Here is a 15,538-nt window from a genome sequence, read left to right as displayed (position 1 = left end):
TTGATTTCCACCACCTCCAGTTCTAGTTGATATATAAATTCTAGCTCTTTATATGAGAGAAACAGACAGACAGAGAGAGAGGTACCGAGACAGCAGAAAGAGACAGAGAGAGAGAGAGATTTTAAAATCCAGAATTTTCCCATAATCACAGCACCTTAGAGTTGGAAGAAACATTGCATAAATTCAATGCCCATTACCATCCTCATTGAGGGTTATCAGGCTGTCATCAGCTCACTCTTTGAACTACATTCGATGCTGTCCAGCTTATTATGGCCTCTTTAAAATATGGCACCCAAAACTGAACCACATATGGTCTGGCCAATGCAGGGAGTAGTAAGATCATCACCTCCCCAGTCCCATGCACTCATTATGCCTTTCAATGCAGCCTAAGATTGCATTGGCTGCCTTTACTGCCTTACCCACACTGTTGACTTATGTTGAGCTTGCAATCTGCTAAATATGAGTTCCCTCTTCATTTGAATAAAGATTCTAGAATGTATGATATACAGTGGATAGAGTGCTGGGCCTCGAGTCAGGAAGACCTGAGTTCAAATCTGGCCTCAGACACTACCTGTGTGTGACCCTGGACAAATCATTTAACCCTGCTTGCTTCCATTTAATCTATAGAATGAGCTAGAGAAGGAAATGGAAAACCATTTCAGTATCTTTGCAAAGAAAACTGTAAATGAGTTCACTAAGAGCGACTAATCAACACTAAAAAAAAAAAAAGCAAAGACCAACAGACCATATTAAGTTCCATGAGTTTCATTATAATAAGCTGATACAGCCTGATGATCCTCATTAAAAAAAAATAAAAATCCTCTTGAGAGGCATTGTGACATAGTATAGGGAGTAAGGTCAGCTGACCAAATCCAGCCTACCACCTGTTGTTGTATGGTCACAACTGAAAAAAAATATTTAATAAAATAAAACTTTATTTTAAAATGTAAAACCACTTTTAGCTCAGGCCATATGAAAACATACAGCCAAAAGAATGTGGCCCAGGGCCTTTATTTTGCCAATCCGTGGTGTAGTGGATAAGGCCTGCAAGTCAGGAACGCTTAAGTTCAAACCCTACCCCATACACTAACTGTGTGACCCTGGGAAAGTCATTATACCTCAGTTTCCTAATCTGTAAAATGAGAGAGTTAGACTTTATGACCTCTAAGGTCACTTCTAAATGTATTTTTATGCTTTTAATGAAACCAGCAAATTATTCACAGAGTTTCCTAATGGATTCTAATAGTTATACACAGTTGGTAAACCCACTATCTGCTCTGCTAAATGTATCTGCACATACAAAATATCATCTAGAAATTAATTTGAAAGAGCTCTTTATTCCTCTAGAGTAGGTTCAACCTTTTCTTTATCTGCCATCCTTCTATGTTTGATAAGCTCTACAAGCATTTACTTCTGGAAGTCATTACTCAGACCAGTTTAAAGTCCTTTGGGATCTACAATGACTTACATCAACATTTTCAGAGCTACAATGCAGAATCCAAATATGACAAGGTTGATCCCTAACATAGGTACACATTCTATAAATGGAGACATATAATAAACCGGATCACATCAGAAATGTGTGGGTTAGCCAGATGGCAATTCTACCTTAAGAATGAAGCTAGAACTTATAGCCTTTGGAGCCACCTGTTCCATTTTCCTAAGTAAAATTAATTGGGTAAAAGAATGAAGATGATGATGCACATACTTTGAATGTCTGGTCCTCTGCCAGAAAGATTCTTGGAATGAACATACCTATTTCTTTTTTAATGACTATAAGAATACTTTATAAATCTTGTATTTATAATTTTCTTAGGAAACTGTTTAAAAGAACAAGAAAAGTCACTGAAAAAAAAGGTAGCTTAAAGTCAAAAGTAAATTTGATGGGGGCAGCTAGATGGAGCAGTGGATAGAGCACCAGCCCTAGATTCAGGAAGACCTGAGTTCAAATCTGGCCTCAGACACCTTACATTTACTAGCTGTGTGACCTTGGGCAAGTCACTTCACCCCATTGCCTCTCAAAAAAAAAAGTAAATTTGATGAACTGATAAATATATCAAGATAAAACACTTCATAAAGTCAAGTCAATAAGCATTTACTAAATACGTAGTATGTACTGGGCTCCACTGCTAAGCAGTAGGTCCCTGTCCTTAAGGAGCTCACAGTCTAAAGGGGGAGATGACACGCACACAACTATGTACAAACAAAATATATACAAGATAAATTGGAAATATTCCTAGAGAGAAACCTAGGAAGACTGGGAAAGTCTTCTTATAAAAGGTAGGATTTTGGTCGAGACAAACAAAATCAGGGAAGCTAGGAGGTGGATTTTAGGAAGAAGAAAATTCGAGGCATGGAGAATAGTCAGCTAAAATGTGCAAAGGAACAGCAAGGAGTCCCTTGTTACTGGATCATAGGCTATGTAAAGATGAGTACTATATAAGAAAGGGAGAAAGGAGACTGATTAAGAGAGACTTTAAAAACCAGCGGATTTTGTATTTGATGCTATAGAATATAAGAAACCGCTGAAGTTTATTGAAATCAGAAGTGACATGGTCAGACCTGTACTTTAAGATCACTTTGAAAGCTGCATAGAGGATAGATTGGAGTGGGGAGAGACTCAAGGCAGAGAGGCCAACCAGAAAGTTATTGCAATAGTCTAGGCATGAGGTGATGAGGGCCCAAACCAGGTTGGTGGCTGATTCAGAGAAGAGATTTCCACTCAAATCAAGCTAAGCAATTGGAAGATGTATCATGCATTCAGATCCTGGATTTGTCACTTAATAACTGTGTGACCTCACACAAAGTATTGAATCTCAGTTTCAACATTTGTAGAATTAGCTGCAGCTTTATAGTTAGTATTTATATAGTGCCTACTATGTGCCGAGCACTGTGCTGAGGACTTTACAAACATGTCATTTTATCCTCACAACAACCCTGGGAGATAGGTACTATTATTATCTCTATCTTACAGTTGAGGAAATTAAGGCAAAAAGAAGATTTTTGTGACCTGTTGTAAGGAAATAGTGTTTGTTAAGTGTTTACTGTTAAGTCACACTGTAAACGGGAATGATTATCACTGGATGATAGAATCATTTTGGTAGAAATGTTGCATTGATATTGAAAGATCCCCATATCCACCACCTGAGCCCAATTAAATCCTACCACATCTCTAACAGACTGAAGCAATCAAGGAGTTTCCCAGATACTGAGTCATTCAAATAGAATTGCAATGGCACTGAGACAAATTTGATGGTGGGAATGATAACCTAAGCAGTCATAATGGGATCCATGTTAGAAGAGGAAGGTGTTTCTTCCAGTAGTACCACCATACACAGTGTATGGGGAGTGTTACTAAAGTTGCGTTATTTGAAAATTATTACGGTAACATAAAAATCTTAATAGGAATGCCAGGAGTCTCCAGAATCTTCTAGGTACCATATGTGAATTTTAAAAGGAAGAAATAATCTCTCCTTCATAAAGGTTCCTGTTAACTATGTATGAGTCTTTTGAAAGAAGTATTCATAAGGTGACCAAAGATTGAGTAGAGGCCAAATTGCTCCTGTGCAATTAGGTGGATAGAGCGCAGGCATGGAGTCAGGAAGACTCATCTTTGTGAATTCAAATCTGGCAGCACACACCTACTAGCTGTGTGACCCTGGGCAAGTCACTTGATCCTGTTTGCCTCAGTTTCCTCATCTGTAAAATGAGCTGGAGAAGGAAATGGCAAATCTCTCCAGTATCTTTGCCAAGAAAACCCCAAATGGCATCACAAAGAGTCTAACAGGATTGAAATGACTAAACAACAGTTGCTCCCTCCTTTGTTGTATTCTCCACTTGAAGTTCAACTTTTAAGAACATCTAAGGTGTGTACTCAAATTGCTTGGAAGTGCATCAGAGCCATAATTAACAATTTTTGTACTTATGACATTTGTCATAAAACAAGTCCTTTTTGTGGGCCAGGCTTGGCTCAGCAAGTCCAGTGGCTCAGGTTCATGTTGAAGCAAAATGAGATACTTGTAACTTAACAATGTTTCCTCATTTTTCACTTGGCTGCACTACTTTGGGACTTCTCTGACTTTCCACCATGCCCCCAGTGAGATACCTTCCCTGGCTTCCAACCTTCTTTTCATCTCCTTTTACGTATTGTCTTCCCCCATTAGATGATATGTTCCCTGAGGACAGGAACTGTCTTTTTCCATATTTGTATCCCCAGCACCTATCATAGTGCCTGGTACATAGTAGGCAGTTAATAAATGTTCATCGACTGATACTAATATGCCAACTAATACTTAATGGAAAGAGATTTAATTAACAATAGCAGGAAAAGGACTTTCAATAAGGATACAGCATTGATATGGTTGGATAGAGTTTCCCTGCTTCTACATTTGTCATGATGCCACACCTAGCCAGAAACACATGTCAAGCCTGAAGTGTCCCTAAATCTTTGTGACCCAGGTTTCTGTATGGGTGACCAAGAAGGTCATGTCACCAGTTTGAGCATTAGTTCCTTCGTCCAAGAAAGTCCTAAGGACAGTTTCATTGCCCGTTAGGGGGGAAATAGCTTAGCATATGTGGCATGGATCTTAGATGTTGCTCCAACCACAAAACTGAAATAAAATCTTAAAGTTAAATTCTTTTGAGGAGTGACAATGATCTATGGAGATCACAAGGCTATGGGGGTAGAAAGAAAGGTAATGAAGCTGTTCTGAGTTGACCTGGGTTTTGGAATTGGGAAAGAGAGTATCTGGTAACTTGCTATTCAAACTAATCTTGCTAAAAGGTTTTAAGCTAAGTTTTTAAGCTTCAGAAGGATTGCAGGTGATAATAATAGTGATAAAAAATATGCCATTAGGGCTTAGAGTCAGCAAGACCTGGAGGCAGGAAGATCCAATAATAATAACAATAATAGCTAACACTGTGTGCTTGGCACTGTGCTAAGTGCTTTTACAAATATTCCATGCATTCATTACCCGTTGATCCAGCAATACCACTACTAGGTCTGTATCTCAAAGAGATCATAAAAAAGGGAAAAGGACTTACATGTACAAAAATATTTATAGCAGCTCTTTTCTGAAGGCAAAGAATTTGAAATTAAAGGGATGCCCATCAATTGGGGAATAGCTGAACAAGTTGTGGTATACAACTTGAATGCAAGGGAACACTATTGTGCTATAAGAAAAGGCAAGCAGGCAGATTTCAGAAAAATCTGGAAAGTCTTACATAAATTGATGCAAAGTGAAATGAGCAGAATCAAGAGAACATTGTACACATTAGCAGAAATATTGTGCGATGATCAGTTATGATCAACTTAGTTATTCTCAGCTATACAATGATCAAAGACAATTCCAAAAGACTCATGATGGAAAATGCTATCCACATTCAGAGAAAGAGCTTATGGAATCTGAATGCAGATTGAAGCATACTATTTTCACTTTATTTTTTCATGTTTTTTCCTTTTTGTTCTGTTTCTTCCTTCACAACATGACTAATATGGAAATATGTTTTACATGATCGCACATATAAAACCTATTTCAAATTGCTTACCATCTAGAAAACAAGAAGGAGAGGGAGGAAGGGAGAAAGAAAATTTGGAACTCTAAATTTTATCAAAAAATGAATGCTAAAATTTGTCTTAATGTGTAATTGGAAAAAATAAAATACTATTTAAAAGAAAAAAAAAACAAATATTCCATGTATGAGGGACAGCCTATGCAAAGGCACGTAGGTGGGAAACAGAATACAAAGTTCAAGGAAGAGCAAACAGGATAGTCTGGTTGGAAAATAACATGTGAACAGGAATAATGTAAAATAAGTAGGGAGATGTAGATAGGAGCCATATTATAAAGGACTTTAAATGCCAAATTGAGGAGTTTGTACTTTATCCTAGAAGCCATAGGGAACTCCTGAGGAATCTTAAGCAGAGGAGTAACATGGTCAGACTTAAGCGTTAGGAAGATTGTCTACATAGTTGCATGAGGAAAAAAATTGGAAATGGAGGAAGCAGAAAATAGAGAGGTCAATTAGGAGGCTATGACAACAGGGCAAGCAAGGGGTGCTGAGGGACTGGACTCAGGTAATTGGACGCAGTGTAAGTGGAGAGAAGGAGATGGGATATGAGAAAAACTGAGGAAGCAGTCAGCAAGTCTGAACCACCGATGGGCTGTGAGGGGTGAGAGACAGGGAGGAGCTGAAAATAAACACAAGACTCAGTGAGCGATATTTGGTTGGTGAAAAGAAAATAGAGGCCAAAACTAGGGTTGTCATCTAAATGTACCAACCTGGGAAAAAAGACTGGATATGGAGGAACAATAGGCAGTGTCCTCTGTGTGGCCGTTAGAAGACAGCTAAAGAGTTGCCATTCAATTTAATATCGCCGTCCAATGGCCCTGTGCCTATTTCTTCTCTCTAAAACTACTTCATGCCCATGTCTCTAATTCTCCATGGGACTCCAGGGAATGGTTCACAGTCACTTCCTAAATTGCTTTGACCCAGCCAGAGTCCATCTCTTGAAGGCCCGTAGAGAGCATAATTAAAGGCACACATTAACAAGACAAAAACAGAAAAAGAACATTTTCTCAGCATGTGAGAACATTTTCCCTCACCACTAAGAAAGTTTGCCCAAGTCATTAAAACACATTTATGATGCCTCCAGAGAGGTATCATCGCATAGAATGCCAACTGCCAACCAACTGCCACACACACAGAGCAGGCAAGCTAGCCTAGCTGAAATGGCAAGCAACCTGAGGGAGAAACTGGATTCAGCATGTGCCAGGCAAATCAAACCACCATTACCGCCTGACCACCATCCAAGTCCACCCAGACCCTGATGGAGAAAGCCCAGCACCTGGGCCTTTCAAACAGCAATGCTTCCAGCCCAGTTCCCTCAGCCATCATCCTGAGAAGCAGTCCCTGTAGGGATACAGCCCAGCAACTGCTCCTGCAGTGGTACAGCCATGGCTACTTAAGATCCAGAAAGGGGAGATCTTGACACTAAAGTCCTTGGCACTGCCAAATGCCTCATTATCAGAATTGATATGCCATTATCAGTGGAAATGACCTTAAAGAAGAAGCATTGCCATACATGTTACTGCTCTACCCTAAGGATCACAGAACCTTTCCATATGACTTGCAGCTGAAACCTTCCATATGTATTGTCTCCTCCATTAGAATGTGAGCTCTTTGATGTGGGTGACTATACTATGTTACTTTTCTATTTGTGCCCCAGACTTTAGCACAGTGCTTTGTACATAGTTAGTGCTTAATAAATGCTTCAATCATTCATTGATATGTAGCAGCCTTGGAGTCAGGAAGGCCTGAATTCAAGTCCTGACTCTGAAACATACTAGCTGTGGGACCAGAGCAAGTCTCTTAACCTTTATTTCAGTGACCACAGCTCATTCATTTAACAAGAATCTATCAAATGCCGACTACGTGCCCAACACTGATGGCATCAGAGCGGGAATAAAAAGCCAAAACAGTCTCTAAGACTAATAGTTAGGGATGAATTACTGACCTGCTTTAGTGGAAGAAGTTTCCATATTTAGAATTGCTTAGACCAATAAAATCCCAAGTCCCAAACTAAAAAATTAAACTAAACATATTGCCTTTAATCTAGTAACTAACTAAAAAGAAAAAAGTGTACCATCTGACCAATATTCATCCAAATTATCATATAATAATAATAAAGGTTCTTTTAGAACATGCTAAAGTTTTTGTAATTCCCAAGTGTAACGCCAAGCCTTTAAAAATGATTTAAATGTTAACAAAACATTTTTGGCTTTGGTATCAACCTAGAGTATTAATGTCAAGAAAGTAAGATCCCAGATGACTCTTTACAGGAAGCCCAAAATTAGTGGTTGGATGAAGGAAAACTTGATTTCCAGATGTAATGTCAACTTTGGAAGCCAAAGTTGCTATATGTCTCAGATTCCATGTAGCAAAGCCCCTTAGGTAGAGTCTACAAGATTCCTGTTTCTCCTTCCCCTTCCAGGTCATGACATCCACATTAATATATACTCTGGGTAGGCACCTATGCTTGGTCTAGTCTATTCTGTATTCACTGCTAAAATTTTTCTAAATCCGAACCTCAACAACCCTGCGAAATTATATATATATATATATGTATATATATATATATATATATACACAAATATGCACATACATTTATATGTGTGTGTATGTATCTGTATATGTAGATATATATATGTACATATATATATATATACACACACACACATACAAATACACAGCAAAAGTCAATTGAATGTTTTTGACAAAGAGAAACATTGAATGTCTCCCCCTGGGTTTATTATAACCCATGTACTCTGCAGTAATTATGAAAAAGCAGCATCTGAAAAGCATGGACTGTTTGAATGGAAATGTTAGTTTGAAGCCGTTAAAATGAAATATTTGTTTAAAGTGTCCATCTTCCTTTAAGAAGGTTCCCCTTCCCTATAAATAGCCATACCAGACTAGAGGTGCAGTTCTTAGCTAATGCTGAGCATTTGTCAATTCTCCATCAGCAACTTCATGTAATTCCTTTTGATCTCTGTTCTCTGGAACCCTGGACACCTGTGAGGCAGACCCACAGACCAAAGCAAGCCTCATAAATGAAAGGCAAATGTGGCTGGTATCAGTGCTCACAAGTTACAACACATGTTGAGTAAGTGCTTTCTCGTTAACTGTGCCTGGACCTCTTTTTATGCTCCATCTTCAAAGAGCACTGTGCTGGATGGAGCCCACTTGCAATTCTGTTAAGAGGTTTTGTGTGTGAGTGTGTGTGTGTTGTGTGTGTGTGTGTGTGTGTGTTTGGAGTTTGTTTTTTGGGTGTGTGTGTGTGTGTGTGTGTGTGTGTGTGTGTGTGTGTGTTTCCTGGCAGTCTACTACAGGAAGGATAGAAGAACTCTAATTTATTCTCTAGTTCAGAGATTGTAATCTATCTCTTTACGCTTCACTCCTTTTCTGCCAAATCTTCTGGCAGTAGAAACATTGCTATAATGGGCACAAGGAAACTTGCTGGGGAAGGTGGGGTTCCACTGCTTATTATTTTGATGCCTTTCCTCTTATCAAAGTGCTCAGTAACTGAAAATGAGCAACTGTTCCCTCTATCTCATTTCTTTGGTCTTGCTCCATGCCAAAGAATCCATGTGAATAAAAAAAAAAAAAAGATGTCTAACAAGTCAACACAACAGATGAATCATAGAATTAATCACAGAGGCCCAGAGTTGAAAAGATTCTGAGAGGTTGTGTAGCCCTCCCAGCACATGAACAGGAATCCCCTCTACAAAATGACCCACCAAGTGGTCATCCAAATCTCAAAGGATTATAGACTTAGAGCTGAAAGACTTTTAAAGGCCATCTAGTCTGCCTCCTTCATTTTCCCTAAAGACCAGAGTTCTCAAGCTCTGTAGCTGAAAGAGACCTCAGAGAACAAATATTTTATAGGTCAGTTCATTTTAAAAATGAGAAAACCGAGGCACAGAGAATGTACGTGAATTGACCAAGGTCACAATCATAGTAAATAAAATCATAGGGTCATAGATGAAGAACAAGAAAGAACCTTGGAGATCATCTAGTCCAACCCCATCATTCTGCAAATGAAGATATTGCCCAAGGTCACACAGGTAATATTTAGCAGTGGTAAGAGTCAAACCCACCTCTAAATCCTAAGTGCTTCTTCCTTTTTACTATACTGACATTCTCACATGAAGATCTCTTGCCACGGAGAACTCACTACCTCTTGAGATAGTTCTAGAGGTAGCCCATTTCACTTTGGAACAAGTTGAGTAGTCAGAAAGCTTTTTCCTTTCCTGCCACATAAGACTACTTCTCCACAGTTTCCACTCCATGCGTCTAGTTTGCTTTCTAGGTCAAGAGGAACAAGTCTAATCCTTTTCATACATTTCAGATCTTCAAATATTTGAAGACAACTTTCAGAACCCCCCAAAAAGTCTTCTCTTCTCCCAGCCAAACTCCACCATTTGTTTCAATCAATCACAGAAATAGTTAGGTACAAAGTAGATCAAGCACAGGACCTCAAGTCAGTAAGCTGTTGTTCAGTCCTGTCTGACTCCTCATGACCCCATTGGGGGGTTTACCATTTCCTTCTTCAGATCATTTTACAGGTGAAGAACTGAGGCAAACGGGGTTAAGCGACTTGCCCAAGGTCACACAACTAGCTACTAAGTGTCTGAGAGTACATTTGAACTCAGATTCTCCTGACTCCAGGGCCAGCACTCTAGTCACTATCTATCTAGCTGGTCTAGAGTCTGGGAGCCCTGAATTCAAATTCAGCCCCAGACACTTAACTAGCTGTGTAATCCTGGGCAAGTCCCTTAACTCTGTCTCTTTCCTCTGCTGTGAAAAGGGGATAACAATAGCACTACCTCACAAGATTGTTGTAAGGATCAAATGACATAATATTTGTAAAGCTCTTAGCACAGTGCCTGGTACGTAATAGATACCTAAAAAATACTTATTTCTTTCCTTCTTTTCTTCCTTCTGGCATGGTCTCCCATCTTCTCACTATCCTGGTAGAACTACCTTTCCCACCTTGATCTAATTTGACAAATTATGATCCTCAGAACCGAACATGTCATTCTAAATATAGTTAGAGCAGGGCAAAGTATCGATTCATCAGCTCTCTTGTTCTGGATACTATTTGTTTTACTAGACCTGTGATTTCATCAGTATAGAGAATTCCTTGTAAGGAACTTTACAGATGAGGAAACTGAGGTTAAGTAACTTGTTCAGAATCATCCAGCTAGTTAAGTGTCTGAGGACAGATTTGAACTCAGGTCTTCCTGAGTCCAGGCCCAGGATGCTATACACTGTGCCATCTAGCTGCCCCTCTAGTGAGAGAGAACTCTCTACCTCCTCAAACTGATAAATTCTAAAGTATTCAAGTTCTGAATACATATACCTCATTCCCTTCTTGGATAGTTTTAACTGATAGAGTTTTCCCTTATAATTTTCCCCTTTGTCAGTGGAAAGTTAGCAATTTCTTCCTAAAATGAATGTGTCACCCTTCTGGGTTCACCCTCCCAATTCCCATTCATATTAGCAAGATGAGTTCTCAGAATATATCTGACTACTTCTCTCTTCAGATTCTAGAGGTAACCCTGAGACGGTGGGATTTCTAGTAATGTCAATGATAAGCTCCCCCCCAATGCTCCTCAATATCAATCAACCAATACAACTCTATTAACTTTTAGAAAAGGTATGGTTACAAACACAATCCCCCTAATACCAGGGATCGTTTTCTCTTAGTACAGAAAGGGACCCTACAGAGAGTAGGCTCAAATTTAAAGCACAAAACTAGTTAGGCACAAGGGGTGTCTCTGAACTTCTGGCCACAGAAGATTTTTTTCTCCCTTCATAAAGTTCTTCTGAGGTTCCCCTTTGGTGCAACTCTCTGCTGGACTCCAAAGATTGGTGTCTATATAAAAGAGTTCATGCAAGCATTTCTCTCTATCATGAGAGATCATAATCTAAAGTGGCTGCCATCTTTAGGGAATTGTCTTCCCACTTCTATCAAGATAAATCTGAGAAAAATCCAAAAGAAAGCAGCAACATGTGTCACGTACACAGGATGGCTGGGTAAAGGAATATGTCTTGCCAGCTAACAGTAATTCCGCCTCCCTCAATGCTAAAAAGGAAAATAAAAGGAAAAAAGGGGACAAAGGGATTAGCAAGTGTCTTTTTTTATAGGTGAATTCAATTCCAGCTCAGTACCTCCTAAGTCATCAATGCTTTGGGGTCCTCAATCAATTAGAAGAATCTTTATCATGCCAGGTGCCACCATACCCTTCAGTAATTTGTAATTGAAACTAGGTTTACCAAGCCTCCATGAGTTGGATTATAAAAGGCGAGGATTATTATCCATGTTCTATATAACACACCAAGAAAGGCATATCTCAACATGTCTTCATTGGCCAGTCTCCCCATTAAACTTAGCTATGAAATTCAAAATGAAGCTGAAAGTTACTTAAAGTGTTAAAAACAAAGGAAATTTAGGTGTTGCTCCAATAGAGCAAGCAGTCAGGCTTATCAGTCAAGTCAAAAATCAATTGTTAGAGTGATTAAACATGAGTTTAAGAAGAATTGGTGATTCCATCAGTTTTGTCTTCCATCAAAGTAGATCACAACCCAGCTAGAATTTATCCACATCGGTTCTATGGAGTTGCCTAAAGCATATAGAGGTTAGGTGACTTGCCCAAAGTCATATAGCTAGCTAGGGAGTGTCATAGGCACAATCTGATCCTGGGTCTTCCTAACTCTAAGCCCTACACTCTATCCGTTACACCACACTGTTCCACCTTGAAAAGTAATTAAAAAAAGATTCTTTGGAAAAGAATCCTGTACCTAGGGCCAAAAGGGGAGGATTCTGGGAAGATTGAGGAATAGGTCAGAAATTTCCAGGCTGTCCAAATTTCTTCCACAAAAAGACAGAAAATCACCTCGGAATGAATGTAGAGCAGCAAAAATAAAGGGATAAAGTAGTTGTCCTCCTATGATAACTTGAGAGGACCTCAGAAAAGACAGGGTTTCCAGGAGCTTTGGTTTGGCTGAGTAAAGTATTGACACCTGCAGGCCTACTCCACTGAATCAACAAACAGTAGGCCCTGGAGCAGCTCTGTCAGGAAGCAGGCTAGGTTTGCCTCAACTTTCACCTCCCTCACAGCTTTAAGAAATTTCACCTCAGGAACTTTTACCTTGAGAACTTTTACCTCATAAACTTTTATCTAAGGAGCCCCAGATGGCTGAGTGGAGGAGGATTGAAGGACCCCCTGCTGTTTCTGCACTCCAGGCCTAGCTCTGCTGACCAGACCTGGGCTGTGGCTGCGAGTGAGGTGAATGGAGCACACGCTTCATGAGTGATACCACAGGGAGCAAGAACATTTTGGGGACAGTGTGTCTGGGGGACCTAACTGTGGCTAAGGGAAGGAGTCCCTAAGGCTGAACCACAGAAAGAATTCAGAAAATAACAGTAAGGAGGACCTAAAGCCTAGGGCAACATTACCCACAATTCAGAATTAAAACTTGATTAATAATAAGGTGCTAAAAATAAAATAAAAATTAATAAACAAAGGGAAAAGGACCCCAGTTAATTTGGTGTTAAAGAAGATCTGGGTTCATATTCAGAGAAAAATAGCCAAGTAAAAAAAGCCACTTCTACCTTAACGAGTAACATCAAATGGTCATAAGCCCGAAAAGAATTCTTGAAAGAACTTAAAAAAGAATTCAAAAAACTAATAGGAAAGATTGAGGAAAAGTTAGGAATAATAAAAATAAAAGCAATCCAAGAAAATTATGAAAGAAAGTTAACCAATTGGAAAAAAGAGGTCCAAAATCTTAAGGAAGTAATCAAAATATCACTTGAACTCAAAATAATGAGGCAAATAAGCAAATATTTTTAAAAGGGGAAAAGGTCATTTTGTTGACTAATATCCCGTTTCATATTTGGAGTCCCAGTTTTATAGAACAAATCCTTTTATTAAGGGGACTTGTTCTGTAAAGTTTGGATTTGGTCAAAGGGCCGCATTTTAGGACCTAGAGGGCCACATGTGGCCTTGAGGGTCACATGTGGACTGGAGGCTGTAGGATCCCCACCCCTGGACCATGATAGGTGTTTAATGAATTCCTCTAAAATTGAATGGGCATGATTATAGCAGGGGCAGTCACTTTAAGAAAACCCCCTTCTTAATCAAGAATATCATACTGAAAATGGTAAAGCTCCTGGTAAAGTTCATTTCTGATTAGGTAAAAAGAGATGGACAAAGATATCTTATAAAAATGTGGAAGGATTATATCTATTCCTCCTTTCTCTTTCTTTTTTTCTTCCTTCTTTTCTTTCTTTCTTCCTTTCTTTTTTCTGGGTTTCCCTATCTCATCCGGACTGGAAGTGTGGGTACCACACACAGGACTGATTCCACCCCAACTTAGGATGTCTTGTGGCCCTGGTTCCTTGAGACCAGACTTAGTGCAGTAACCCCACTGCTGCTTAGAACTCACAAACTTGAGCAGTCCACCAGCCTCAGCCTTCCCACTACTATGGACTACAGGCATGGGCCACCAGAATTTTATTTTTTCCATGGTCCTCTTTTAGTTAATGTACAGCTCTTACTTTGTTCATTTTCTCTTCCCATCTTCTTTAATTAGGGTCACTAGTAACCATCTTTTCCTGTTAGAATTGTCTTCTGCAATTCTACTATTGACTTTATCTTTCTCAGCCTCCACGGACTTGAATACAAATGTAGTTAGAGTTAATACCAGCCCATTTCATTCTAATGGCTTTCACATGCCAACGTCTGATTTTTTTTTTCCAATTTTAATCCATTCCAATCAATGGGTATTTATTGATTTTTTTCTTTTCTTTTCTTTTTTATTTTTAGTTTTCAACATTTACTTCCACAAGATTTTGAGTTCCAAATTTTCACCCCATCTCACCCCTCCCCCCACCCTAAGATGGCATGCATTCTGAATACCCCTTCCCCTAGTCTGCTTTCCCTGCTACCTCTCCCCCGACTTCCCCTTCTATTTTCCCATAGGGAAGGATAGATTTCTGTACCCCATTTCCTGTATTTCTTATTTCCCAGTTGCAAGTGAAAACATTTTTTTTAAACATGTGTTTTTTAAACTTTGGGTTCCAAATTTTCTCCCTTCCTCCCTCCCCACCCACCCTCCTTGAAAAGGCAAGCAACTCAATATAGGCTATACATGTGCAGTTATGCAAAACACTTCCATAGTAGACATGCTGTGAAAAACTAACTTGGTTTCCCTTAATCCTATCCCGCTCCCCCATTTATTCTATTCTTTCTTTTGACCCTGTCCCTCCTCAGAAGCATTTGCTTCTGATTACCCCCTTTCCCAATATGCCCTCCTCTCTATCATCCCCCTACTCTCTTGTCCCCTTCTCCTCCTATTTTCCTGTAGGGTAAGACAGATTTCCATACCCAACTGAGTGTGTATGTTATACCCTCCTTAAGTCAAATCCTATGAGAATAAGATTCACTCATTTCTTCTCACCTTCCCCCGGTTCCCCTTCACTGTAAGAGCCTTTTCTTTTCTGTTTTTTTGTGAGATAATTTACCCCAATGGGTATTTATTGAGTGCCTACTAATATAATACTGAAATTACATAAATTGATACTTGCATCTATAAAATGTATTCAAATAGTACCTAGAGATTTTTTTAAAGAAAATACCAGATACCTTCAATCCAATCTCTTTTTTTTTTTTGCTTCTATTCTTTTAAACTCATTAAAAATGCTTCATGGTTTGCTCTAATAAGATAGTTGCTGTGCTTTGGCAAACATCTACTTTTAATAGACACTTCACACCTCAGTTATTATGCCAAGCTCTGCCAGGAAGTCACCTTAGAAGAGAAAAGTTTGAGAAATATATGTAGATAATTTCTTTCACCACCAAATTTAGAACTTATGTGGTCCAAAATATCCCAGATGGAACCTTGAAGATCTCTAGTCCAGGGTTTCTTAATCTTTTTTATTTCTTTGGTCCTCCGGTGAAGCCTATAG

The 15,538-nt window shown here is 39.1% G+C and overlaps 1 pseudogene; it reads left to right on the top strand.

Annotated features, from left to right (window-relative positions):
• Window positions 1–12,878, top strand: part of LOC114036431 — an 82,078-nt pseudogene extending 69,200 nt beyond the window's left edge.
• The last annotated feature ends 2,660 nt before the right edge of the window (window positions 12,879–15,538 follow it).

Source organism: Vombatus ursinus, unplaced genomic scaffold (assembly GCF_900497805.2).
Source record: "Vombatus ursinus unplaced genomic scaffold, bare-nosed wombat genome assembly UNPS02009835.1, whole genome shotgun sequence".
In the NCBI taxonomy this organism is placed as follows: domain Eukaryota; kingdom Metazoa; phylum Chordata; class Mammalia; order Diprotodontia; family Vombatidae; genus Vombatus; species Vombatus ursinus.
The sequence above is the reverse complement of the archived record's forward strand: the minus strand, read 5'-3'. Positions and strand labels throughout refer to the sequence as shown.